Source organism: Strix aluco, chromosome Z (assembly GCF_031877795.1).
Source record: "Strix aluco isolate bStrAlu1 chromosome Z, bStrAlu1.hap1, whole genome shotgun sequence".
In the NCBI taxonomy this organism is placed as follows: domain Eukaryota; kingdom Metazoa; phylum Chordata; class Aves; order Strigiformes; family Strigidae; genus Strix; species Strix aluco.
The window spans coordinates 91,510,373-91,537,285 of NC_133971.1; the positions used below are offsets into that span (position 1 = coordinate 91,510,373).

Here is a 26,913-nt window from a genome sequence, read left to right on the forward strand (position 1 = left end):
ATGTCTCCAGGCAAGGTTGCATGACCTTCTGAATGTTTCATTCAGCCAGGCAATTTCTGAGCGTGATTTAGGGCGTAGATGGGCAAAATTGTGTGGTCAGCTTGCATAACCCAGACAAAAGGTCAGATAAATTGTTCTCTCTGCAGAAGACCTGAGATGTGCAGGTCATGCTCTGGACAGCTGGTTCTCATGACTTCTCAGTCACCACAATTTCAGGTTGTCACTCCCTTGGCTCTCTCGGTTTAGCTGTTCTTCCAAGAGATCTTTAGCCCTGTTGGAGTACAGATGTGGGTTAGGATCCACTCAGATAACAAGACAGCCAGAAAAACTGGGCTGGCAGCAATCCCTGTGCAGAAGAGCCAGTTGGACATGGATTGGTAGCAGTTAACTCCTTTCCCATATCTGATTCAGCCAAAAAACTTTATCCATCCTCTCAGGTCTCTGCCGGCCTTAAGAAGTATGAATCTGTGAATTACTCTGGGTTTGCTAAAGGGTCTGTGCAGCATCTTGTGTACCCCAGGTAGATAACCACAAGGTGTTTCTGTGAATGCCCTTCCAAAGTCAAGGGTCTGGTTATGAGCCCAGGTTATTAAATCTTACATGAAAGAGAGTTGCAGTTTCATGCTCTTGAAGCAGCTTCTTGTGTCTTTTCTATGGGTGAATCTTGTTCTGGTTGTGCCACCATTTTCTTGTGTTACTTTGATAAGTTTCTGTATTTTTTTCAACTTTAAGAGTTCCCTGTTGTATATATCTAGTGTGACCAAATCTTACCCAGAGCTTGAACTGGTAGGGCCAAGTAAAGTACCACGGGGTACTTTAGATCTTGCACCCATAAAGCTCAGATCCTGCACCCATAAAGCTGTTTTTTCAGCTTCTGATGAAAAACTTGCTACTCATGTGAGAAAGGATTTCAAATTTGAGCAAGGTCACTTTACCAACATAACACATAATTATGCAGCAGCAGATGAGACCTCCCAATGTGAAGAGCTGAAACTTACTGGGGGAGTAAGTTTCCTGGGGAACTCACCTGGGTTGTGCTGATTTTTCAGTACAGAAATCTAACCATATTGTCTGTACAGTCACACTTTCACAGAATAGCAATGGCATTCACTCATGCCAGTGAAATACATAGATTTCGTAAATGACAAGTCTTTGGTAAATGCACCGATTAATTTACTCATTGAAAGTCCACGTTACCCGGAAGATGATTTTGGCCGGATTCCAAACTTAAGTTTGACCTGCTGTGATATATTTGATCACCTCTGTATTCATAGCATTGTCTGCTCTCTTTTGGTCCAAAATAATGCTCCAGTCCTCTGTTACCAAGGCTTACCTGCAAGTTTTATGTTGTTTTTTCCAGAGGCAGTGACTACTACAAGGCTGCTTAAGGGAGAAATTTTCTTCTTCTGAGAAAACTCAAAGAGTATGCTTGATCCATTTGTTATAGTCGTTGTCATTGTCACCCACGTACTATAACTAAAAATATTTCCATTGCTACAAATCATGTTTAAATTGGCCTGATGGAAATAGAGAGTATCCTTCTTCCCACCTCAAGAAACAAGTGAAGAGAGAGGTATCCCCAGAGCAGTTTAAAATGTAACATTTTGATCAAACATAGAACAAACATTGTTTTAATTCTTTACTGGGTAAGTTGTTTCAACCCTTAAGCTAAGCTTGGAGGAGCTAAACTTGAAAAGGAAACAGGAACAAACAGTGTTCATGTCTAGAATAATCATTAACAACATTTTGTATTGGGATGCAGTGGCTTAAAAGAAGTAGTGGATGGCAGTACTTACATTTTGACTGCACTTAGCCTATGTTGAAGCTTACACATGTGTATTAGTTCAGTTGTTTCATTTATTTTCACTGTCACAACCCTCACTTGGTAACAGAAGATCCAATTACACATTCAAATTAGTTCATGTTTTGCACAACTGAAATGCAGTTGAGCTGCAAAATACAAAATCTGAACTTAAAAAAAGTCCCCAGCTGTGGTGCTATTTGGAATTTTGGAGATCCAGACAAGCCAGACTTTGATCCAGGTTGTGTCTGCCTAAGGTTTACTAATTCATTACAGCTCTATGCATGCCCATCTGGGAATAAAAGTGGCCCCTAGCATTCAAAATTGGTCACCCCTTCAAAGCATTGACCCAATGTGCCTTCTCTGTTCAGGGAGGTGGAAGAATATTGGTCCTTGAGTAGAGGTGAGTGTTTCCAAACCAGAATGGTACTATAATCAAAAATAAAGGTGCACGTTCATTTTTCATCCATGTGTTCATACGGGCTGGTTTGGTCTCACAAAGTCAATATCCAGCTCTATCTAAATAAATATATATTACATTATGGCCTACTCCCAGAATGGATCCAATCACATACACATTTCTGCTGGCTCTTTTTCTGATGATGGCTGACTCAGTGACTGGGCCCCAACCCCATGTTTACTAGCTACTACTGATATTTAACTTAGATACAGGTATTCAGCATAAAGAATGAGCTGGCTTCTTTAACCAACCGGGAGGTTGACCTGCCTGCCCAGAGACTGGGGTTGACAGTGCCCTTTGTCGAGCTCCGATTACAACAGTGCTGGCAAAGCCACCGTTGTGTTTGGCGCTTGTTGGTTTCTGATTTGCTCCGCAGTGCTGTAGACTGAAATGAAAAACATCTGGCCGACTCACACACTGTTTAGACTGGTTACACAAATGCATGATATTATGCAACCCAGACCTACGATCCTATTTCTCCCTCTTCTGAAGCATTTCATATTTTGCTTTTAATCACATTGGACAGTCCGCTGGATGGCTTCCAGGTGCTGTTTCTCAGATGGTGAGCCTTGTTGCTTGACCCGCCAGTACAGGTCAGCCTGCCACCACCTCATTGTTTTGCAAGAACGCCTTGTGTCTTTTTTGCTTCCCTACCCATAAAGCCGAGAAACACTAACTTGTGCCAAGAGACCAGCTGTGGAAGCTGGTGAAGTTCTTCCTGAAGCACAACAAGCAGGTTCAGGCAGTGTGTTTAGCTCACTTACTCCTTGGGCTTTTCCCATCGGACAGTGCAGGCTTTCCAGCAGGAAGGGCAGAGCTGATAACTCTCATCCCCCAGCTGCAGGCAAGTCAGTCTGTCCCCTGACACTTGCAGGAGATGATCCAGCTGGGGGAAGCAGTACTATGCATCACAGCAGAAGGAGTTCAAAACAGGATTTCTGATGGCTTTGCTCCTATCACCCTCTTTGATGTGCTTTTGGTATATTGCTCAAACATGCATTGCACCAGGCTGTCTTTTCAGCTCCAAAGTGAGCAGGTTTTCTGAGCAGAGTGATTGTGAAGAGCTCAACAATGGAAAATGGTAGCGCTGCCCACTGGCTTTCTACCAGGCTCACAGCAGTTGAAAATCAAGTTTAGTAGCTCAAGCTCTGTAAGTTCAGCTTTTAATTAAAACATATAATTTAATGTTAGAGACCTCATTCTTCGAGAAGTGTACCATTATAAACGCCCGCATCAGACCTGGATTGCTGAAATTGGCATATTGACTCTATTACATTAGAGATAGCAAACCCAAACTGACTTATCATTGTAACCATTTGCCAAGCAGACAGAGGCACTGTCTTCATCCCAGATATAAAAAAAAAATTAACAAATGCTCATTGGAGTTGACTTATTTTAAATGTAAGCTGATGCAACAGCATAGTGTGACCGTAGGAAGAGCTGTTGAATGCGAACCTCCACACTGTCACATCAAATCATGCAAGGCTGTTTGCAAAGAGCCGGGTGGGACAGTGCTTGATGGGCTATCCTAAACTCTGTCTCTGGAGGCTTCTCCAAATTACTGCTACTGTCTGCAGATCAGGTGGTATCTGATCAGAATTCCTCCTTCTTTATATATGTGTATGTTTCTATGTTTGCACACATATAAACAGCACTTAATATATAGAAGAGAGGGTAATGGAAAAAGAATAATTAACGCCTGTTATCTCAGGAGCTCCTGCTGGTTTTTTTTACTGCCCAGTTCATGACTTCTTTATAAGGATTTCCTCTTCATCCTGTGGCAGACTTTGCTATAATCCTGGGCTTCACCAGCTGAGATGGAGGAATGGCTCCTTTAATTTGCTTGGAAGTGGTCCAGTCTTTGGAGTCTGGATAGCTCTGGTTCATATCTTAATAATTTTCATGCCTTCACACAAAGTTTTAAAATGGGAAATACCCTGGTGAGCCCCTGGATCTTTCTCTCTTGGCTCACAGCTTCCCTGCTTCATTGAGACGGCCAAGGAAACTTCATACTCCAAGCCACGAGGACCTTCTCTTCCATTTGGGAGAGGAGCCTGGGTTTTAGCTTGGAGGTTCATGGACGTACGTGCGTGCACACGCGCAGGCACACACTGCTTGATTCACTATTTCTCTCGTCCCCCTTTCACCTATTAGTGTCCTTCGAAGGATCAGGTTACCTTGCCAGTGGAAATATATGAGCTCTCTGTGTGATATAGCATAACTGCAACAGCAGATCATATAATTTTCCCCCGAAGGCTTGTTGCAGACTATGTCGAGTCATTTGTATTTATGACAGCTTGGGGGTGATTTAGTGCGACCTCACTTTGATAAAAGCCATTTAGAGCTCATAAATATGGGTGACACACTGCCTTCTCGGCTGGGATTTTAAATGGAGAGCTGCATTTGCATTCCCATTGAGCTTTTATTGTTTGGGGGGTAAGAAGGGGAAGGAGCAAGAGAAAACAGGAAGCGGAAGGAGTGTGCAAAATGAAAAAAGGGCCCTTGAGAAATGAAGGATGCTGCTGTGCTTAGAGCATCTCTAGCTCCAAGCACCTGTAATGCCCCCTCCTCTTTGCATCTCCTCCTGGGCATGGGACAAGGTAAAGCTTCGCTCACCCCGAGCAGGTCAGCTGGTGGAAGAAGCAGATTCTCCAGATCGAGAAGAACATGAATTTAGCACTTTGTTTCCACAATAATAGTAAAAAAGGCTTCCATATGCCAGTAGGTTTTCTTTTAGCTTGGGTCTTACTGTGGTGTGCTGTATTTTTATCTTAATTTCAAGGAGAGATTTCCCAAGTATATTTATATTCTGTAACTAGATTTATAAGGAGGTAGACAATTTATGGCCAACTATAAAAGATACTTAAGACCAGCATAGAGTTGTCAGATTTTATGCACTAAGCTTAAATTGATCATTGATGGAAGCAAGTAGGAAAATTGTTCTTAGAAAATCATAATTTTTTCATAATTTGTAATGCCCAAAGGAACCTGAGCATCACAGCCCATTGGATTTTACATGGAGATTAATATCTTTATTTTATAAATGAGGATTCAAAAGATGAAGCGTTTTTCATCTTTGTAGTCACTTGCAGAGGCAGGATCTGAGCCTAGGTGGGTGTCTTGACCATCAGGTCACCAATCAATCTACTCCTTGCAGCCTTGACTTCCCATGTTGTCCAGTCTTCCTTTCTCTTGCACAGTGAGGGCGGGTCAATAGGAATGACTGGAAACTGTTCTTGGTGGCTGGGAAGCTTACCTAACAGATTCACATCTTTAATGGCATAATTATTTACTGCAGGGAGATGAGGACCATGATACTTACTTTTGTGTGTAAAGTTATCCTGTTTGTGGGCTTGATGTTCAGGGCTGTGATTTACCAAATTAAACTAAACAAAAAAAGACTTTTTAACAGCATCTGCCTGTAGCACTAATATGTCTTTTTCAGAGTTTTACATGTGTAAAAGCTTCAGATCATGATTTAAAAAATGAACAACGTCACTTGTGAGAGTTATCCCTGAAATCTGTACAGCAAACATATTTTAGCATATAGCCATACATTTGAAATACATCAAAAAGATTTAGGCTGATCAGTTTTTAAGCTCTTTCTTAGCTTTTTCGAGTGTTCTTTATAAATTATAGTGATTTTATTGAACATTATTTTTAAATTTTGGGGTCTAACAGGTTAAAGCTATCACAAAGAAAATAAATCTTGCCTGCCTTTCAAATCATTCCTACAGTGCAATATATCATTAGAACACTTTACCTAATTATTTAATTTAATACCTAAACTAATCAATTAACCAGTTTGCTGTTATTATTGTCCTCTGGGTTGGATAGTGTTTATATGTTGCACTGTCAGCTAAGTTTGATGTTTGCAGAGGCAAACCCAATGCTTTTCTTAAACCATTTTATTATTAAAAATCATTCATGTCACAAACTGATTAGGCTCTATATATGCTTAAACAGTTGTCAGAACAGCATTGCACGCAGTCGTGGACCAGCACTACCTATGCACGGATGGAGAGGTGGGGTTGAATAGAGAGAAGGGCTCTGAAGCTGCAGCCCGGGTCTTCTGCATTAGCCTCAGCTGGTTCACGCACACCACGTGCCACCACTGCACGGCTGTCCCCCTCTGTGTTTGCATCAGGGCTCCCACCCGATACCTAGGCAACTGAATCCAGAGGAATTAAAAGGCAGTGTGCTTTTCATTAAGCAAATGAAAAGAAAATCACAGTCCCTGCCCCGAAGATTGTACACTGTAATCAATGGCAGCATTAATGGGAAACTTCACTGCACTCGGAGGAACAGTAAAGCATGCGTGATGGGGCCCGAAAGACAAGACAACCAGTAAACTACTTACTCTGCTTCAGCTTCATTAGCCATTAAAGCAGGATAATGGCACTTACCTTGCCCCACCAGAGATTAGTTGGTCCTTGCTAGCACAAAGAGGAAAAAAAAAAGAAAAAAAAAAAAAGAAACATTCCTCCAATTCTTGCCTTAGTGAGGTTGGCAGCAGGTGAGGATGGGGCCCAGGTCGTGGCGTGTGGCTCCAGTTGCCGTTCTGGTTCTGGAGTATGGGGATGCTTGTTTGTGGGCTCTTGGCTTGTGGAAGAGCAGCAACGTTGGGTGCGCGCAAGCTCTGGGCTGCTCTGGCACGCGCTTCCCAGCATGAGGGGAAGGAAGGAATTGATTTACCAGCCTGGCCTTTCACATTTGGGGCTCAAGTGTGGTTTAGCTCCCAAGCAAGCGTGTTCAGAGATCACTGTCAGCTGCCCTGCAGACATTTGGCTGCTCCGCTGAAAGCCCCGTGCGGCTGAAACCTCGCTCGGCAATCTGCGCCGTGGGACCTGTCTATGGCTGACAAAACAGAGGCACAGAGCAAAATTGACATCGCCGTGCGGGGAGGCTTGTGCAACACCTGTCTGCACCGTGCCTGGCGCAAGCTGATGCCATTTATCTTTATAAGCATTTTTATTAAAAATAGGTCCTAGAGCAAACAGACTTTGCAGTGTGGCTTTTTTTATTAAATGGGCTGGTTCGGTCTCTGCTGACTCAAAAAGCCAATCAACAAGCCCTCTGAATCTTTGATCCATTTTTCTACTTAGCTGTTCTCTAAAGGCTCAATTTCGTCTCCTGTCATGCTTTAGAGAGGGGGAAAATACACAGCCTAGTCCCCCAGTTATAATACAATTATTTGGTGCAAGGGAATTTTTTTTTTTCACTTGAATAAATTAGTTGTTAATTAAAGCTTTTTGATGTAGTGTGAAAGGAGTTATATTTGATACCAACAGCTGTATGCTGTTTGATTTATAGTCCTTTGGGGTGTTGTTGGTTACAGCGATCCATTTCTCCCCCTTCCCCCACGAAAGACACACACACACACTTCAAAGACCACTAACTGGTACTGTGTTTTCAATTAGAAGGACAATATTTTTGCTATTGTTTTCACTTTTCTATATATCACTTGAAAAGAGAAGAGCAACATTTTCTCACCTTGGCCATTTCCCCCAGGGTAAAGTCCTGTATCAGTAGCAGCGAAGACATTTGCAACACTGCCAGGGCAAAGGCTGATGGGTGGATCCTGAGTGTGGTTCCCTAGTTTAGCACGTTGCATCTGCAAATAGTAGGCAGAGGATTTCCTCTGATTTCCACTTTAAGTAGGTTAAATAGCCTCTGTGAGAACTGAGCCAAACTTCTAGGCCACGCATAAGGTGTTTGGAAGCTGTGTGATGTGTTTGGGTTAAAGTATCGCCACAGTCTTCAATCTGGGCAGAATTAGGGTGAGTTGGAAGGCCTTGGGTTTGATTTCTAGCTGGGAGATTAGAGAATATAATAGAAAATGTTGGTGGAGGGGCTTGATTATGTACAATCCTTTTCTTTCTTCTAATTCTCTCTGAAGAGTAGATCAAATTCAATGTACATTTGGTGATCTTACTTAATTTTTTGATTTTCTTATCTGTAATTTCTCAGAAATTACTCAACACTCATCTGCCTACCTATGACTGTTTCTCACCAGGCCAGGGACCACATGCCGGGGGTATTTCTTGGAGGACATGGCATCCCAAAGGGCTGTCCTGTGATGCTGTTTCTCCCCTTCCTCACCATCAAGGAGGAGAGTGGCCTTGGAAGAACTCTGGTGGCTTTTGGCTATTTAACATGACAGTCACACACAGGCTAAGGAGGAGCTTTTCCATACGTGATGCTGTTTTCAGTCAATTCCCAGCACGGTGTTCATTAACTGTAATGGCAGTCGGCGAGCAGAAAGTCTGTTTCTTCACACTAGTTTGCAGTTGGGCTTCTGCACCTGGGAAATGGCAGTGGGACTTCCCAGTTTTGTGGACTAACACATAGGTCACCTTTTAGAGATGATCCAAAGTCAGCTGAGCAAAGTAATAGGATCAGCTTCCCATGCAGAGGAGAGAGAAAGGCCTGCTTCTCCAAGAATCCCTATCCCAGGCATAGCTGTCCTACCGCTGCCATTTAATTTGTTTTAATCCGATAGGGGGGAAAAATCGGTCTTAATTAATTGCCTTCTACTCCAGGCTCAAGAGGAAAACCCGCTTTGGAACAAATTAATGCAATCAAAATCTGCAGGTTGTGAGTCTGCTGGCAGAGTTCCCTGTTCGTGAGTAAATGAGTGCAGGTCTCCAGCTCTCAAGGATGGGAGAGGCATTTCTGAAAGGCAGTAACTGGAGGTGTGGGCTTTTAGAGAACATGAAGAACTGGGAAGTAGGGTGGCTTCCTCCTGTTCCCTGCTGCCCCCCCAGGGAGCATGACTCTCACTGTAGCCTTGAATCCTTTCAATAACTCGTGAGTCTGAGTCAGAGTTTAAGGAACTGAATGATGGTGGAGATCACCCTTGTTGGAGATATGTGGCTGGAGAGGAGTAGAGATGCCCATTGTCATGTCACCATGTTCTTTCTCTGCTCTCACTGCAGCTGAGTTTCATCCTTTCCCTGCTCTGTCTATTTATTTAGATAACTAGCATTATTTTTCCTTTCCTGATACCTCTGCAGTAGTGATGGGGGCAGCAAGGCCTGGCTATTTAACCCAATTTCTGGAATTTCACATGTATGACATTTTTGGCAATACTTTGATGGTATGCTCACACAACATTCTATATGGTTATACATTGAGGACATGCCAGGAGGGGTTTTAGGCCACTGAGATTGGTAGGAGACTTGAGGGAATGCCCATACATCTCAATGTGATGGTAAATACCTTCCAGTTTTACTATTACATTACTTGTTCCAATGACCTATTCTGGCAAGGGCTTATTTATCTAAGGATCAGTTTAATACTCTAGTTCTCAGGACTGTAGAAATTATTTTTTCTGCATTGCTGAAAAACTTTCTATTTGTTCTATAATATGTCGTTTTGGTAGGACCTACAGAAATACAATGCTTCAATCTTCATAAATGGATTTGGTAGTGGAGAACAAAAGGAGAAAGATTGTTCATAAGGACTTTGATTTATGTGACTTTGACAGTTATTTTGCAACTTTTGTCTATTTTCTACTTCACCTATTTGGGTTTAGTTGAAGAGAGAAAAAAAATAAGGAAATTAAAATTTTCCATATATATGGAAGAAAACATGTATTTTCAGTTATGTGTATGTCATCTCCTTTCTGGAAACTGGGTTAGGTATCTTATCGATGTCTCAGTTTGCCTCATCTCTTCTATACTAATTGAGGACTTTGACCCAAGAATGTCTGGCTTTAAGTTAATAAAAAGCAGTAGATGCTTAAGAACTGAAGTAACATCTCTGCCAAGCATCAAGCAAAGCTATACTGAGCTTCTCTTTGCATAACATGCTCCTGTGATGCTTCATACAAGTTCCCAGCAAGGCGCTATATTCTGAGCTAGCTGAAGAGGTGATACTATTCTACTGTTGCTACTACGCAGCCATCTTAAAATACTGACTTCTGAATTATTCAGGCATTTCGAAGAAGGGAGAGAATAAAAACATATATTAGCTGTGGATGTTTCTGCAGTTATATGGAGCCATCAAAAGTTACAGGTGAAAGAATGAAAATTAGAGTGGGGGAAGTGAAGAAAAAGCAAGAAGGGAGAGTGCTGATGTCAGCAATGAAGACAGGGAACCCATTAGCACAGAGCAAATGTAAGAGAGGACCTGGCCATTAAGGGCCACTGAAGGGGCTGGTGAAAAAGTGTGGGTGCACTGGGGTAGGTGACATAGGTTGAAGAGAGAGCCAGGGAGGAGCAAACAGGAATGGGGAGGGAGAAACCATGCAGGAAAGCTGGGCCAAACTCTGTGCAGCCATGTGTGCGCAAAGCCGTTGGGTGGACTTACTTGAGGAGAAACATCGGGGTCTGCGTAATTTATCCCTTTCCTGAATAAACAGCAGGAGCAGGTAGTAGGGTGTGTGTGAAAGGGCAGGAGCAGTGACTCCTATATTTGGGTTATTTAACATGCCCCACTGTAATATGATTTCAGAGTTTTAGAGACCACCTTGTTTTCTTGTCTACGAAGACCAGTGTTTTCATGTTTCTAAAGGTTTTCCATTATCAAAGGTTCTCGTGGCCTCTTTATTTTGTGGGTTGTTTTTTTTTTTTTTTTTTTTTTAAAAAAGCTGTAATATCTCTATTGTTTGAAAAAGAATATTTGAATTTTGGCAGGGACAAAAGCTCTGCAACCGAAGACATGCCTTTCCCTTCTCCCATGAAACTCCCCTCCGTTCTGGCTGAGTTATGAGCTGTGTAAGATTGCCGTTCCCTATTTCTCACTTGTGTTTCTCAGGAAAATGTTGGCAGTGGCTCAGAATAATAACTGAACACAAATCTTTTACAGAGCTGGGCCCACAGTGCTGCCAAAGCAAAAATAGCAGAGAGAGACATCCCTGGGGGCTCATGGGGCAGGTGGAGCTGGGTCTCACCCCTTGCAATCTCCTGCTAGCAGTGGTTGTAGCAAGTCTTGCCAGCCAAAGCAGTGCATATCTCCCATGATGCTCGATGAAGGAAAGGATGGGTCTGCTTTTGGACCCAACATAATTTCTGTTTTCTGTGTTCAGGCTGCTGAATCAACCAGCTAAAAAATTAGGAAGTGCCAGGTTCATCCCTGTGGGTCCAGTCATGATGTGGACTTAATCCCATGGTGACATGCCTTCCCTACGTGTGCCTTGGTAACACTGCTGGAGAGACACCCACTCAAACAGAAATAAGTTTGCACAAATAGCTGTAAAGTTGGGAAATTCCTATTTTTTTGATGCTTGCAGTCTAAAGATCTTTCTTTTTGCCGTGGCCAATGTGATAAACACCCTGGAGGTGTGTGTATCTATACATATGCACGCACATGTTAGAGGATATACATCCGGATGGCCATGTAAGCATCACCATATCTGGTGTATGCACGGTTAGACTTGTATAAACAGAAATTACATTTTGCAGTGGTACAATGCAGAGCAGCAGCAGAATCCCAGCCTTTTTTTAGATGCAAATCTAATAAAAATATGTATTTGCTGACAAACACAAGAGAAAACTCCGTGTTTACATACACTCACTCAGCGCTGAGCGCATTGGTAACACTCATCAAGCAAAGGCGGCTGCATGCATCCAGGTTTGCTGCTATACAACCGCTTTATTTCCTTTTGAATAACAAGGAGGCTCCCCCCACCCTTCCCTGGAGCTGCAGGCTCCGTTTCTGACAATGCACAACCGCGTTGCTCATTGGAGTGCCTGTCATTAAGCAATGCACTGATTATTCTGGCAGCTCTGCTACTCAAGTCCCCGTGGACGAAGTCAGACATGGAGAGAATTGAATTTCGCCAAGGACGGGGCTAAAGGTCGTTCCATGCAGTGGACAGCTGTGTCTAGTCAAATCGAAACTATTGCTCCAAGTGTTACCAGCAGAATAGCTGATAGCTCTGTTGTCAGTTCATTTACACTTGCATCCTGTTACAAATTAAACTGAAATTGTGGTGTGCCGAAGGAGCGGAAAGTCAGTTTTCTGCCAAGTGACAATTCCTTATATCACCGATTTCCAAGTGCAGTCATTATATATCATTGCTAGGGGTTTTCATGATTTCCAACAATGAAGATTTAGGATCTTGATTTTCTGCCATGGGCAAAATTCCCATTAGCACCTGCTCTCATCTTCTAATCCCATAGGTTGAAAAGGAAATGCAAAGTTCTGATAACTGGCCTCTCTTCTCAGCTCTGCTCACGAAGAATAACATAAAGTACAGAATTGGTCCTTGATTTCTCCCACTTCCCAAGCTTGATTTTTTTTTTCTTTTTTTTTTTTTTCCCCCCCCAAGTGCAGACATTTGAATTCAGACAGGAGGAAAACTATGAAATATCTTGATTCTGCTACAAACTCTTCTGCATGGAGGTAGGGTGTAGCAGCAAGAGCATCTTAGCAGCAGTGCTTATATGCCAGTGTCCATCTCAGCCCAGGACATCTTCCCCTGAACCCACTCCTAAGCTACCAGCAGGCTGGAAAATACCTTCTGGGCAGAAACACAGCCTCTCCCAGGATCCTCAATGGGTCCTAGCAACTAAGCTGAGAGCATGGGACTTGACCACATTTGGAATAAACTTAACCAAAAGTATCAATGCTAATCAGCTCATGTTATGAATGGATTAAGTGAGACACCAGCTGCAACGGGGCATTTTGATTTGGGTTGTGGATCAGTAATTAGATGCATATAAACTGTCTGGGGAACTGTCAGTCAGCAAGCAGCAGTTTCCTTTGCAGTGTTAGGAAGATCTTTCCTGTGTCCCATCATCTGTTTTGCTGTGAACCTTTGGGTGATGTACCAGTGATGAAACACACACAGCATTGAGTGTGAACCGAAATCCTCCCTTGAGCCGCAGTCATGTGACTTGGTGACTTCAGAACTTTTCTCCTCGTGCAGCTAAGCGACGCTATTTTATTTCGAGTGCAAAATGCTTCTTGTATGGTGGCTGTTAATGTTAATACCATCCTTCCCTTTGATCCGTGCCAGCTTTCCCCCTGTTTTCTTATCTACCATTGCTGCTTGGAATGGAGTTTGGGAAAAAATGCGTTTGATGCTGTCATGAAATTACCTGGAGCAGCACTGCTCACAGAAAAGTATACAAAATTGAAATTACAGATGAGTGAATGGGTGCGACTGTGGTGGTGTTCTTTGTGGTATTCTCACCTACAGCTGGGCTAGTTGTCCTGGGTTCCCTTTCTAGACAATGGAGAGAAACAAGTAACTCCAGGGAGATCCACCTATTCAGACATCATCTGTGTTAGGAGGAGAGGAATCACTATAGGGAGTCTCTGGTGATCTGTTTGGATGAATTTGTCTGGTTTTCAGACCTCTATTTTTAATAGTTGAGTCAGGAGGTAAATCCTGCTTTTCCTCCCAGATCTGGAGCTTGCATGAGAAGAAAATAACGAGACAGCAAGTTTCTTTAATGTGAGGAAAGACAGCAAGTAAAAAGGCAGCCTCACTGCTCCTGACATAGAGCCTTTATCAGCTCCATAAATAAAAGGCATATGCATGTAATGGCTGACTGCATCTCAGATTGCAATACCAATGTTTTAAAAGCCTGCTGACGGAGCATCTGCTTATTTCATTACTCCTCCAATGTCTTTGCAGGTAAGTCATGCATTATACAGTACCATCTCTAGCAATGCATGACCGGAGGGGACAGTCTGTAAAAATTCTGGATGGTCCATCGCTTTCCCTTACCTTCCAGGAGAGAGAAACATGAGGAATGATGTATTCAGTTAATAGGCAGAATTTGCAAAATAAAAACCTATTTGCAGTGAACTAGGATTTGCATTTTTTTAAAGAAAGGGGAACAACTCTATCTCATTACTATGTGAGCTGGCTGCATGCACAGCAGAGCAAAGATCATTTTCAGTAAACTCCTCCTCAGAAAACATACTGAGGGACTCAGCATTAGTCAGATGAAAAAGGAAGTGTCATGCTTTACTGGCAAACAGATACGGTGGTGAATTACAAGAGCTTATGGTGAGCTTTGACATTGCAACAGCATTTTGAGGAGCCCAGGTACAAATTCAGCCTGGCGCTGACCACAGACTAACCTGTCTTGTGTTATCATCAGTAGTGTGGCAGAGGAGGTTCACAGTGCTCCCACTGAATTAAAGTTTCCCTTTAGGAAAAGAATTTGGTCCAGAGTTTGTAAAATACAGCTCATTGTAGAAGAAGAGAAAACTACCGCCCCACATGGGTTTTTCAGTTAGCCTTGTGCTGTGTCCTACTGCCATGTATCACAAATGCTTCCTTTGTTAACTAAAAATGTTGGATCTCAATGCCTTGGGGTTTTAAGCAGTGTTTGCACTCAGTAAGAGCTGATTTTCTCAGGCAGAAACTCCTGCTCACCTGCATGGCATTGACTTGACTCACTGTCCATAATTCACCACCCTGAAGCACCCAGACATGTAGACCTGAGGATGTCCACTGGCTTTTCGTGCAATTCTCCTCCCCTTCCTGGAAATGTGCTTTTGAGCTCTAGCAATGTGAGCTTGCTGAGTTTCTCTCGGTACCTACAGGCTTTTTTTACAGAAGACCCAATCTAAAAGCTGGTTTTGTCACTGAAAAAAAGGGCCTGAAGAGAGGTTCCATAGTACTATGTAACACTGTGGTGATTCAGTATTAGTCAATATTGCATATTGACCAATCTACATATAATTCATATCTGTGGTAGGTCCTTTTTTGGTCAGAGACAGTAAAAAGCTGTTGGCCATCGAGCTGCTTATGTGAAATGTGTTCCTGGGCGTCTGTCCAGTTGTTCATAACTTCACCCATTTTTTATGTACAGAAAAAAAATTAAAAATGGCTTCTGGATCCAGCAGATGTAATAGGGATGAACATGGTAAAGAGAGCCATGGAAGTGGCTTTTTATTCTGGAATAAACGAGGAGGTGGGCAGCAAAAGAGTTTTAGCTTTATAGGCTTTCCTAATTAGCATCCATAGCTGAGGAAATACCGTAAGACATTTTCCACAAGTATTCATTAGCTGTTGGGTTTTCATAAGCTTGGTTAGACTTTGTACGCTTTCTCCCACCATTCCATCTTGTTTGCTCTTGACAAATATTCCAGCAAACATGTTTGTGAGTGGAAGTGTTTGTGGAGGCTGCAAATACTGGAGAATATTCCTGAATAGTGCCTTTAATATTCCTGCTGGAAACCTGCTTCTAGGGATCGTAATGTTCCTCTGTTCAGGAGACAAACATCACCGTGTCATGCAGACATTTAACAGCTCATGAACTGGGAAGAGATCAAGAAGAGTTTTTAGAAAAGAATTTCAAATACGTATTTTTAGGCAAACAGCAATCTGCTAATAGTTCACAAATCAACACACTGAATGTGTCAAATGCCCGTCTCTTCTGTAGTGCCCCATTTCTGGGATTTAAGGTCACCAACAAAATTCAAAAGTAAACCCAAATATTTTATTTGCTATTCGCCTCAATTTCAATCTGTGGAAGAAAAGAGATGTTTAAAAAAAAAAAATCTGGTCTGTTTAGAATAGCTTCCATAACATAGTTTCTTATTGACCAATCTCTAAATAAGAGACTCTTGCTCTTGACTCCTGCTTAGATGAATGATTTCTAAGGCTTTTCTTTTAGTGACAGCGATGAATTGGTTGATGTTTGTATTAAGCTTTCCTAAGTGCACTATTAAATGGGCAAAACTTCAACAATAAACAGGCTGACTGGCTCAGTGATAAATTGAAAAGAGGGGGAGGTGCATATTTTTAGACAGAAGAACCATCATGGAAATTGTCTGATTGCCATGCATTTGAAGAAGGGCTACGTGGAAAAATGCTTCAAATAGGTACCAGACATTAGCTGCTCTTAAATCAGTGAGGCTGTGCTTTGGAAAAAAATAATCGTCTCATCAACGCCTATCTTGTCCTAAGGCTTGTCTAGGATCTAAGCATTCCTGATAGTGTTAGAAGTAAAACCTTTAGTCTTTCTTTAAAAATCCTTTAAGTTCCTCTTGTCATCATGACTTTCAAGCAGGCTTGAATATTTTACCTTTCCCCTACATGAGAAAAAGATATGGGCAATTAAAGATGCAAAGAAAAGGAAAGGAATCCTCACGGACTTTTGTATTGTTTTGTCCAGAGTTGGTGTTGTTATTAAAAACCAAGTAAGGACAACTGAATTCCCAATTTTGTCTCCTGTTTTCCATGTCAGAGGATCATATTTGTGAGTGATTGTTTCAGGTAAAGACGGATGATGTATTCATGGTGTTTCTGTCCAACATGGGTAAAAGTTCAACCCTCTGTGTTTCCAGCCTGCCAGACATCAGGGCACACTGGCAGTTCCAAGAGATAATCATAAGCTTCCCAAGTTGCCAGGCGCATCACTGCATCCCTTGAAAGACTTGTGTTACTGAGCTGAAGGTGAGGTTCAGGATCTGGAGTGATTTCCCAGCTCTGCTGCTGGCTGGCTCCAACCCTCAGCAAACCTGCAACTCTTCTCCGAGCTGTGCAAATGAGATAGTAGTATCTGTCTCACAGGAGGTGTTAAGAAGCTTAATTCATTAGTGTTTACAAAGTGTTTCTAGATCCTCAGATGGAAGACTCTATAAACAGACAAAGTAATACTAATTGCCAGCTTACACTGAATTGTAAAACGAAAATAAGGATGGCTGGAGGAAAGAGGAGGTGAATTTTCTGATGAGCTGTATCAGTTTAGTGGCTTTACCTAAACAATTCAGCAGTTTGATTTCCCATTACCATCATCTTAAAAATCTCCAGTCTTTTCTATTGGTGTAATATTTGACCTCCAGTTTACTTAGGAGAAAATCAAGGTGCATCCGAGTCTGTGAGTTGGGCCTCCTATACTGAAGAATAAATCGTAGGTTTAATTTCAGATAATTTTTCGTGAATTTTTACCGTGAGGTTATGTTACTTTAAATGGAGTGAATTCTGATTTACAGAACATGACTTCAGTGATGCAGTTTGGATTTACACCAAAATATATTAGAAAACAGTCTTGCACATCTTTATGGTCAAGAAACATGCCATGGTATTAATGTTCAGATAATTTCAAAGCATATGGATGGGTTTTTTGTTTGTATGGTTTGGTTTTGTGTTTTTTGTCCTCTTCATTCAGCCCTGGCAGGAAAAAACAGACTGGTTTATTCAGTCCTTTCCACTTTCTGAATTTCCTGCAATACCACAGTGATGTCGTGCTTTGGTTCCTAGTTAACTTTTTGTTGGCGTTTTGGAAGGTATCAGGAAGTGGAATAAACTGGGTAACGTGTTGTTTGTATTTGTAAGTTGTGTTATTTATATACTTTTTTTTTTCTGCAAAGACTGCTTCTTTAGGACCAAGCTCTGCAATAGGTTTATTGAGAAATTAATCATAGAAATGGAAAGAAACTTAGCGCTCTTTCAGTCTTTAAAATACACCACAATTTATTTTTTTCTTAAACCACACTGTTAAAAAAGTAGTGGATAGCCATTTCCCACTTGGCCTCCAAAGGGTGAAATGCTCATATGGTATAAATTGGCGTAGGTCTATTCAAATCAGAGCGACTGCATTAATTCACTCCAGCTGAGGCTCCAGCCCTTAAAACACCAGTTAGGAGAGAGAGTTTTGCACAGGATGGATTTTCGGGCTGGGTGGAAGGTTTTGCTGTGTCTAGGCTGAGGGCTGTGGGAAACTGTCTATTTGACATCTGCAGCATACGCAGCAAATGCTTTGGCAGTTCGAGTTAATGCCTTTTGAATTTGCAGGTTGTTTACTTTCAGCTTGAATGTGGATTTGCTTTCAGCCTCAGTGGGAAATCTAACATAAGAAGTAATAGGACCAGCCATCTGTCCGAAAGGGTATGAGAATTCCTGGGTTTGAACCAATAATGGAGATCAGGGACAAGTTCACCCCCTGTGTAATCTCTGGGAAATTATTGGCATGTTCCTTGGATTTCCAACCCAGGACCCAATCCCTCTGGTGCAGCGTGAGCAAGTGTAGACTTGGGAGATGAGACTGGTAAAATGAACATGGTCAACATCCCTTTCCAATGGTCGCTTCTACAAACAAGCGTTGTTCCAGCCCTTTCTTCCTCCCCTCTGATTTACAACCTGTTTTGGCATATAAACCATGCACCTGTGAAGCGGTCTGCTCCATCGTCACTGAAGCCTGTAATCTCAGGGGAGTGGTAAACAGCACAAGTGAATGGGAACCCCCATCTCTCGCCAGCATTTCCTGCAAGTAAATATCAATTCACGTGTTAGTCATAGGAAGAGAATGGTGTAATAACTAGATTGACTGGGTCACTCTTTCAAAAACCTCAGGGTCAGATATCGCAACTTTTCAGCACTCTTGAAAGGGACCAGATTTTTTACTTTCTTTCTTTCAAGCCAAAAGTTAACTCATCTCTCCCTTCCAATATCTAAACTAAGAATCTGTAGAAAAGCCAAGTTCTGACAAGAATGATCAGCATCCTGCAGCGCTTAGCAGGACACAATGATTTTGCAAAGACCACAGCGTGTGACGAGTACTGGAGCTGCTCCTGATTCACACATGTGGACACGAATGGGCACTTGGGCCTCCTGTACCTGTCTTGGTCACCCACAAGAAGTGCCATCAGCTTCAGTGAGGAAAGTCTATATGTATTTTGCTGTCTAGAAGGCTGGGCCCTTGTTTTGGAAGCCTGTGTAGTATAAACTCTTGGTCACATATTTTCACTGACTTCGTCCATCATTTCTGTTGACTTGCATTGAATTATTCTGATTTGTATCAGCTAAAAACCTGAGTCTTGGTTTCCAAACTGCTTGAATCAGCTGAAGATCATTGCTTGAGTAATTAATAAATAATAGCAAAGACATGAAAAAAGACTACAAGAAATCATTTAGGAAGAATGTCATCTGGTCCTTAACAGCAAAACATTAATTCTTTACTACATGTAGAGTGAATGTATGTGCTTTTAACCTTTCCGAGGTGAATAGTCCAGGGACATAGGATATCTAGCAACATCTTTAAAAACAAACTGGCCTGATTCCCATCTGCCTTACACACTGAGCAACATTACTTGAGATATTCTGGTGTAAATCCAGCCAGGGATGAAAACCAGCCCTTCAACGGCCCTGTTTGTCCAGAGGACTTAAGCAAAACATACCACTTTCATCCCAACAGCACCATCCCTGGGCTATTTTACCTCAATTACACTCTGATTTAAGAAAACTGGAGGGCACCTGATCATGTTCAAACTGCTTTCTTTCCTCCTTCTCTGTCAAATTAGGGCTACTGCAGATCAGATGAATTTCAAGATTGGGTGGGGAAACATGACTGTCTTCAAAGTCTTTATTGTGTTTATTGATTCTATAGTATTTACTGACTAATAACCACCCAGGGCTAACAGGCTCATTTGAACTGGGAATGTTGTTATCTATGGAAAGAATAGCCAGCTTACAGATAAGTAGTCTGCTTAAGGTGAGAGAAATCAAGGCTTGTACTCTCTCTTAGGGAAACTAGCTTGTTTTTCTGCCAATTTTCAGGGAGTCTTCTTTTCTGTTAAAGTTTTCCACAGAATCACAGCACCATTTTTCCTCATTTCCCTCGTATGCATGCAGTCATGAGAACCAGGATGGCTTGAAATTAAATAAGCACAGTCCAACCTTCAAGTCAAAGACTTTGCGGTTTTAGGTTTTGCTTGGAACCAGAAGCAGAAGAGCCAAAACACTGCATAAAAGAAGAAGAAGAAGAAAAAAAGCTGTTTTCGTGGTATTTTTGGCATGGGCAACTGCTCCGAGAGGTACTGGAAATCATGCAAGAAGGGTCTGTTCTTAAGACATTTCCAGCCCTGCTCTGAAGACTGAGGGCTTTAGATAAGCATCTGCATGTGGGGATCTTTATCCAAAACAAACCACCCAACCTTTTGTAGTTCACCCGTCACTAATAGTGACTTCCCCCTCTGCATTTCTCCCCGTGCACTTTCGCACGCACACAAGTTCTTCAAGGCATCCTAAAAGCTTTTCCTTGCCCATAACATTTTAATTGCTTCTTGAGCAAGATTTTCTCCTCGGTGAAGAAAAAGAAGAATGTGATGAAGTGCCCCATGCTGCCCAAAGGATTTCCTCTTCTCAACCTCACCACACATATCGGGATCGCTTTCCTCCCTCTTCTCCTTTACCACATCTCTGCATTTTGCACGATTGTTTTCTTTCTTTTCCAGCCTGGAAAAAAACAACATCCCCCGCCCTCCCTGGCAGCATGGGTGACAGAGACGGAGAAATCAGCACAGTGTCAGCAAGAGTTTAGCCCCGCAGCTGGGACCTGAACTTTCAGCAGTGGAGAACAGCGCTGGGTCACTGCACTAAAGCAAGCCAGATTGATACAAAGTGCTTGCTCACCCTGGGAAGGGAAGCATCAGAAGCCAGTTGATAAAAATCTTAAGGCACTGACTCTTGTGAGCTTACAGTGGTGAAAGCTGAGTTTTTCCTGGGAAAAATCACTGTAGAGTGTATATTTACTGTCATAACCCCCAAAACGACACAATATTTGGATGCTCACTGCACTGGGGGGATATGGTGTAGGGGCACTGTAGATTTTAGAGCTGTTCAAACTGGAGGTGGAGCATGTGGACTCAATGTGCTGTGTACTGTGTGAAGTTTTCAGCTCTGAAGACCTGAACGATCATGTCTGCCAAGAGTTAGTGTGCTTAGAAAGAGGATGCTAAAATATTCTTTCCCACTCCAGTTTGCAACTGAGAACTTGTTAGTCTGTAATATCTTTTATTTATAGCGCCTTTCGACTCAAAGGATCTGAAAATGTCTCTATCTGGGAGTCACTTCAATGATACCTCCAGGCAGGGATGCTTCTCTGCAGGAGCCTCCAACTAAGGTTGAGGGTCTGCTTTGCCACAGGCATACATGAGGGACTCGGTCTGCCTTGCCAAATGCCAGCACTTGGTACTAAAGGCTGGAGGGAAGGGCAGAAACCCACCCTAAGCCTGAGGAATAGCAAAGAGAGAAAACAGACATGGAATCCGTCTGGGAGAGAGGGTTCGGATGGACAGCAGCTGACTTTGGAAGCAGACATTGGGAGGAACCATTGCCAGTGCCGGATGACATCCTTATACAAAGAGCCTGGGACAGTGAAACCACAACTCAGAAGAGGGGGCTTGGTAGCCCTACCTGGTTATTGCTCCATCCAACCCAGCCAGCCCCAGCCATGCTGTGGTGGCCTGGAGAAAGCTCCAAATGTGGATCTTGCACAGGGGACACATCCCAGTGGCAGAGGTGCTCCTAAGGGCACAGGCCTTAAACCTGAGGCTTGGTTTAAGTATGCAAACTCACACATCCCTTAATGGGTGCAGTCACATCAGGGCATCTGCTTATTTTAAGTCCCCTTCAGCGCCTGCCAATCAGCTGCTCCACAAGCAGCAGCTGGCGGTGGCTGAAGGACCAGCTCCTCCATGTGGCTCCTGGCAGCTAGAAGGTGTCATCCAGCCCCTCGCTTTCCTCCTGCGTTATACGTGCAGGCCAGGGAAGCAAAAGTCAGACCAACTGACGGGTTTAAAATTCCAGCCTGTGATTTCTGCTTCATCCACAGCCAGGCGAGATTTTGCCAAAATACATATTAGACAGCTGCTCAGGACACTGCTGTTTTGTCTGTACCACCCCGAGCATGCTGTCTGTCTGTCTGTCTCCCAGTCTGTCTCTGTGACCCCACTTTTGAGCTGGTTGCTCTGTTATTCCCCAGGGTCACCAGGGGAGACTGTTCAATGAGAACCAGCCTTTTTCTGTCACTTTTGCTGGGCCTCCTGAGGGACTCGTTGCCACAGGGAGCAGAGGCACTTGGCCTGAGACTGTACAGCAAGTGCCCATCTGCTTCACCACCCTCTAACTCCCATGGCTTCCAAGGAGTCCTGATGTGTCTCAGTGGACAAAGCAGTCCAACCAGGCTCACAAAAAATCCCCAGGACTCCAGTGGCTGCTTTTGGGGCCATACCCTGCTCTGAATCTCCAGCCTGGCTTGCAGCTTAATGCACTCGTGACACAATGCTAAAATCCTCAGTGCATCTTCTCTCCTCCCTCCATGTCCCTCCAAGCCATCCCCAGCATCAGCATTATTATATTTTTTTCTCCAAATCTCTTTTCTCCAAGCACCAGACAAGATGCATTTTACACCACTTTATCTCTGTCATGCACATGTCAATGTTTCAAACTCTGGTTTGAGTCACATTGCTGGCTGAGTTTCCTTTCTCAGGTCCTTTCCGTGGAGAACGTGCATTTTGCCTCAACCTTTCTCTACCTCCCAACTAAACCTGTGTCCTCCCTCCTTCATGGAAGCGGCTGGGGCTTGCCCATCCTGGCATGCACAAGGGTCGTGTTGCCTGCTTTTAGGGCATCTCTCACTCTCATTATTCCTCAGAGAAAAGCATACATATGTTGTGTGTACATATGGGTTTTTTTCCTCTTTCTTGGTTCATTGTGTGTTACAACACATTTCACCCCCTTTGGTGCTCCTTCTACACGTGCTGCTTTGGATTTGTGGGAGGGAGTCCCTCTATGGACAAGCTAGGAGGGATAAAAGGAAGAAAAAAAATTTTTTTTTTTCTAAAAAAAGGGGAATAAATATTTGGGAAGAGGGCGTTTAAGAGGAGAGAAAGGTGCCAGGCTGGAACCAGCAGCTGGTTGCCAGCACAGCAGGCTGAGAAGTTGTCGGTGGAAGTGCTCAGTGCCATGTTTGGGTTGCTTAAAAAAATACACCCTCTCTCCCTCGTTATTCTGCCTCTGTTTTTCTCCCGGCCCCACAAGCAGGAGGAGGAATTCAGCTGCCAAACGCAGGCTTGCAGGAAGTTTGTATTTACAGCAATGTCAAGGGCTACAAACAGACTATGTCCTGCTCCATGACACGTGTGTGTGCACACGCGTGTGCACCCATGAGCACTGCAGCTCGCCTGTGCTTCGGCAGCTGTGAGCTGGATTGGACCTGCCAGGCGTGTTGTGGGTGCAGCGACTCTCCTCTCCGAGGAGATGCCAGTGCATTGGCAACCATGGCACGATTTTTTTTGCGGATGCGAGGGGAGGAGGTGGGAGAGCTAGGGATGGAGGAGAAAGGGGGGGTGTAAGGTTGTAACGCTTGGCTGGAAAAATTTAGAGGAGTACAAAGGAGAGAGTGATGAAAAGGGGTGGTGGGGGGCGGGGGGAAGGAGACTGTGAACTGGCTGCTGTGGAGGTGGGAAGAGATTTATGTTTGCCAAGTGGTTTGGTTCGGAGTGGGCTGGAGGGTGCGGGGTGCCGCAGGCAAGGCGGGGGGTGCCATGGGGAGGCTGATGGCCCCGGCGGCAAAGCGGTGGGGCTTTATTTTCTTCCTTTCTTTCCTCCTCCCTCCGCTGGGTGCTCGGAGGAGAAGGCAAGACAAAAAGCTGAACTGGTGCCAAGAAGGAGCTGCAGCGACTCGAAAATGGCATTCTGCGCCGCACTAATATTTCGAAGCTGGGCTGCGCTGGAGAGCAGCGAAACGTGCTGGGAATGAGAATGGCTGAGGACGTGGGGCCGCCGGCTGGACTCAGGGGTGTTCTCCCTCCTCCCTGCTTCCCCTTCGCCTTTTAGATGTGACCCTTTTCTCCCCCATCCACCCCCAGTGATATTTAGGGGTTCTGGGAAAGAGAGGGGACCCTTGCTGGGGACTTGGGGTACAGAGGGGGCAGACGCGGGACAGCACTTTGCACCCTGGGGCTGGTGCAGTCTGTCAAGCACCTGCAGAAATACTCTGCTTGTAGCCAGTCTCCAGCCCATATATGTCTGTTACGGTTCTCACTGGAAAGGATTATAAGCAAAGAAGGGGCGAGTGTGCTCATCCCCCTCCTGCCATATCCTTATCAGGGAGGGAATTTTATTTTTTCAATTTTTTCCTAGGGAACAAGAGAAGACTTGATTCCCAGGGAGTTTTCTGGTTGTTTTTCTGTTGCCACTCCTTCCCCTCCTCCTCGTTGTCTTCCTCCTCCTCTCTCTGTACCCATAAGGCTGCTCTCGTGGCTCTGTATCCTGATGCAAGGTTACTTGTAGGACACGCGAATCTGCAAGGTGCAGCGTCGCCTGTGTCGGTTGTTCCCCTCCGCTTCTCATTTGCTGGGGGACGAGCAGCTCCACGGCTCAGCTGAGCGCCTGGTTAATGCACTGTCGGTGCTTCGGTTGCAAAAGCCCCTTCCTGCAAAGTCTCCCTGGATAAAACAAACAAATAATATCATATAGGGCTGAAACTTTGACAGCAGTTCACAAGGTTGATTAATTTGCAAGGGATGGGCTGGAGTTTTGCTGTGATTTTTGTCTGAAAGGAAAGATTTTGCCCTTTGTTGGTCCCCTTTTCCCTCCACAGGCTAGGAAAAGGTACATAAAAGTACCTTTTTTTTTTTTTTTTAATGGAGTTTTGATATTTTAAAAATTTTAAAAAATTATAACCAGCGTAATCATTCTTGTAGTAGTTCAATAGTTGAAGCTGAATCCAAAGATTTTACCCCACCACACACATGTTTTTTTCTCGATCATTCTGACATTTGGATCTGAAGTTTTAGGTTGGCTTTACAGAAATTAGAAACTGTAGAAAGAATAAACTTCTGCCTTTGGGTTTGAAAATGGGTCCAGATTCCATTTTAACAGTGGCTTTAGCACTCACACAGCCAGCAGGTCAAGTTCAAGGAGACCTTTCTAAAGCATGGGCAGAGGCTCATTAACTTGCTGCATCTCAGAAGCGTGTGGGTTGTTGGGTTGTTAGCTTGGCCCAGTTTGTAGTCCCAGGCGTGGGATGATCTCTGTGACCTCTCTCTCACCTGAAAACCATGCCCTAGTGTATATCCAAAGCACTTCAAACCTCACCTTTGGTTTCAGACATATAGACCTGGTTTTGGAGCACCTAATTCTGCCAAGCAATGACTTTTGGAAATAGTGTGATAAATAGTGGGGAATTTAGGGAGGCTTAAAGGTGTTATCCAGCCTGTTCTCCTCACTCTCTTGTTCTCACAGCTCCTTGCAGATCAATAGTCCTTCCTCTGTGGAGGATCAAAAGCTCAGTCCCGAATTAATGCTGCTAGGAGGTGCACTCATTTCTGAGGTGACACTAGCAGGTTTTGCAGGATATCTGCAGCGACTGATCCCTTGCTCTTCCTCAGCTCTCAGCTGTGCCTTCAACCATGTAGTTTCTGCAGCTTGACTTGGGCTTCTTCTTCTTCTTTTGTTGCAAGTGATGGCTATGTAGTACTTGGCCCAGGAAACCTTGGAGAGGGTGAAGAAACCATGGCAAATGTCAACAAGAGCATTGGCCAAGTAACTTGGAGTTGTCGCTGTGCCATTGTACCTTCCACCCGATCCTACCTGTTCTTTGTGAATAAAGTACATACATAAAAATGTGTGGTTTGCATACATGTGTTTGCATACATGTGTTTGCTGCTTGCTTTTCAGTTGCCTCTTTGGAGTTACCGAGATGAGTTGTGTGTTTAAGATACCATTCTCAGCAAGGGCACATAACATGCAGACATTGCCTGAATTTCCCAGAAGTCCTTGCTGATACTTTTGGCCACAGCTGCACCTCTGTCTCTGGGCACAACCTGCTCTTTTTAACCTGAGATCCCTGACCATGGGATTCCAACCTACAAAAACAAATGCCAGGAGCGGGGATTAAAGCCCACATCAAAGTGAACAGAGGAGACCCCGGCGGCTGTCCTAACCCACCACGCACCTGCACAGAGCATGGCTCACGCTTTTAGATGTGGAGCCAGCTTGTGTTTACTATTGATTTAAAACTCTTAATACTTCAGTTACCAAATAACAATTCCCAACGCATTCATAGAGAGGATCCAAAAGATATAGACAAATATTAATAAGTATCGACAGCGTCCATGTGCACAAAGTAGCAATGTGGTGTTTGTTGTTCAGGAAGGTAAACTGAGGACAGCAAATAAATGTTGATATTTCAGAATGCAGACATCTTTCATTTCTTCAATATCTTGACAATGCTCTGGAGTAAGTAAGCTTGTGTAATGGATCTTGTGGGTCTTGAGACAAAAATGTTACTCTTGTACTTTCCAAGTAGTCTAAGTAAGCTATCTGGGAAGCTTGGCCATACTTCCCAAGGAGCATTACAAGGCATTGACAAGGCAGCTGAAGGTCTTTGTTTTTATTTCTCCCTGTGTCAGAGGTATCTTTGGATGTATTTCCCTGAAACATGGTGTCTCATGAATCTCAGGTTGCTTCCTTCAAATCCTTCATCCTTTTAACACTTTATAATGAGAAACATTGTCTGCTTGGAGTTGTTATGAGAAGACTTGTGTCTGGAAGGGTTAATCTGGAGGACTATTCCAAGGCTATCTTCTACCCCACACCTTCCCCACTCCCAGTCTTTTATTTTTTTGGACCAGCAACATCACATTTCTGTAATCTAAATGTGCAAATGCTTTGCAGTCACGGTCCAGTAGCTGGGTTAATCTCAGACCCCTGGAGTGGCAGATGGCTGATTTGTTGCTGATTCCAGTTACAGAGAATCATGCCACCTATTATCTTTGCACAGGCTGCCGCTTAAAAGGATGCCTTGGGCAAAATCAGTGAAAAGCAAAGCAAAGAAAACATTCTCTGATCTGCATCACCACAGGTGAAAATGTGAAATATTTCACCTTTGTGTGAAGGGGTGGAGAGGTGGACAAAGAGGGGAGAGGAGGTGGGAAGGGAAGAAGGGGAGAG

General features: G+C 43.6%; 1 protein-coding gene across 2 annotated transcripts in view; it reads left to right on the forward strand.

The window, feature by feature from the left end:
* Nucleotides 1-26,913, forward strand: part of SETBP1 (SET binding protein 1) — a 262,168-nt gene that overhangs the window by 90,299 nt on the left and 144,956 nt on the right. The gene's annotated exons all lie outside the window — the stretch shown is intronic.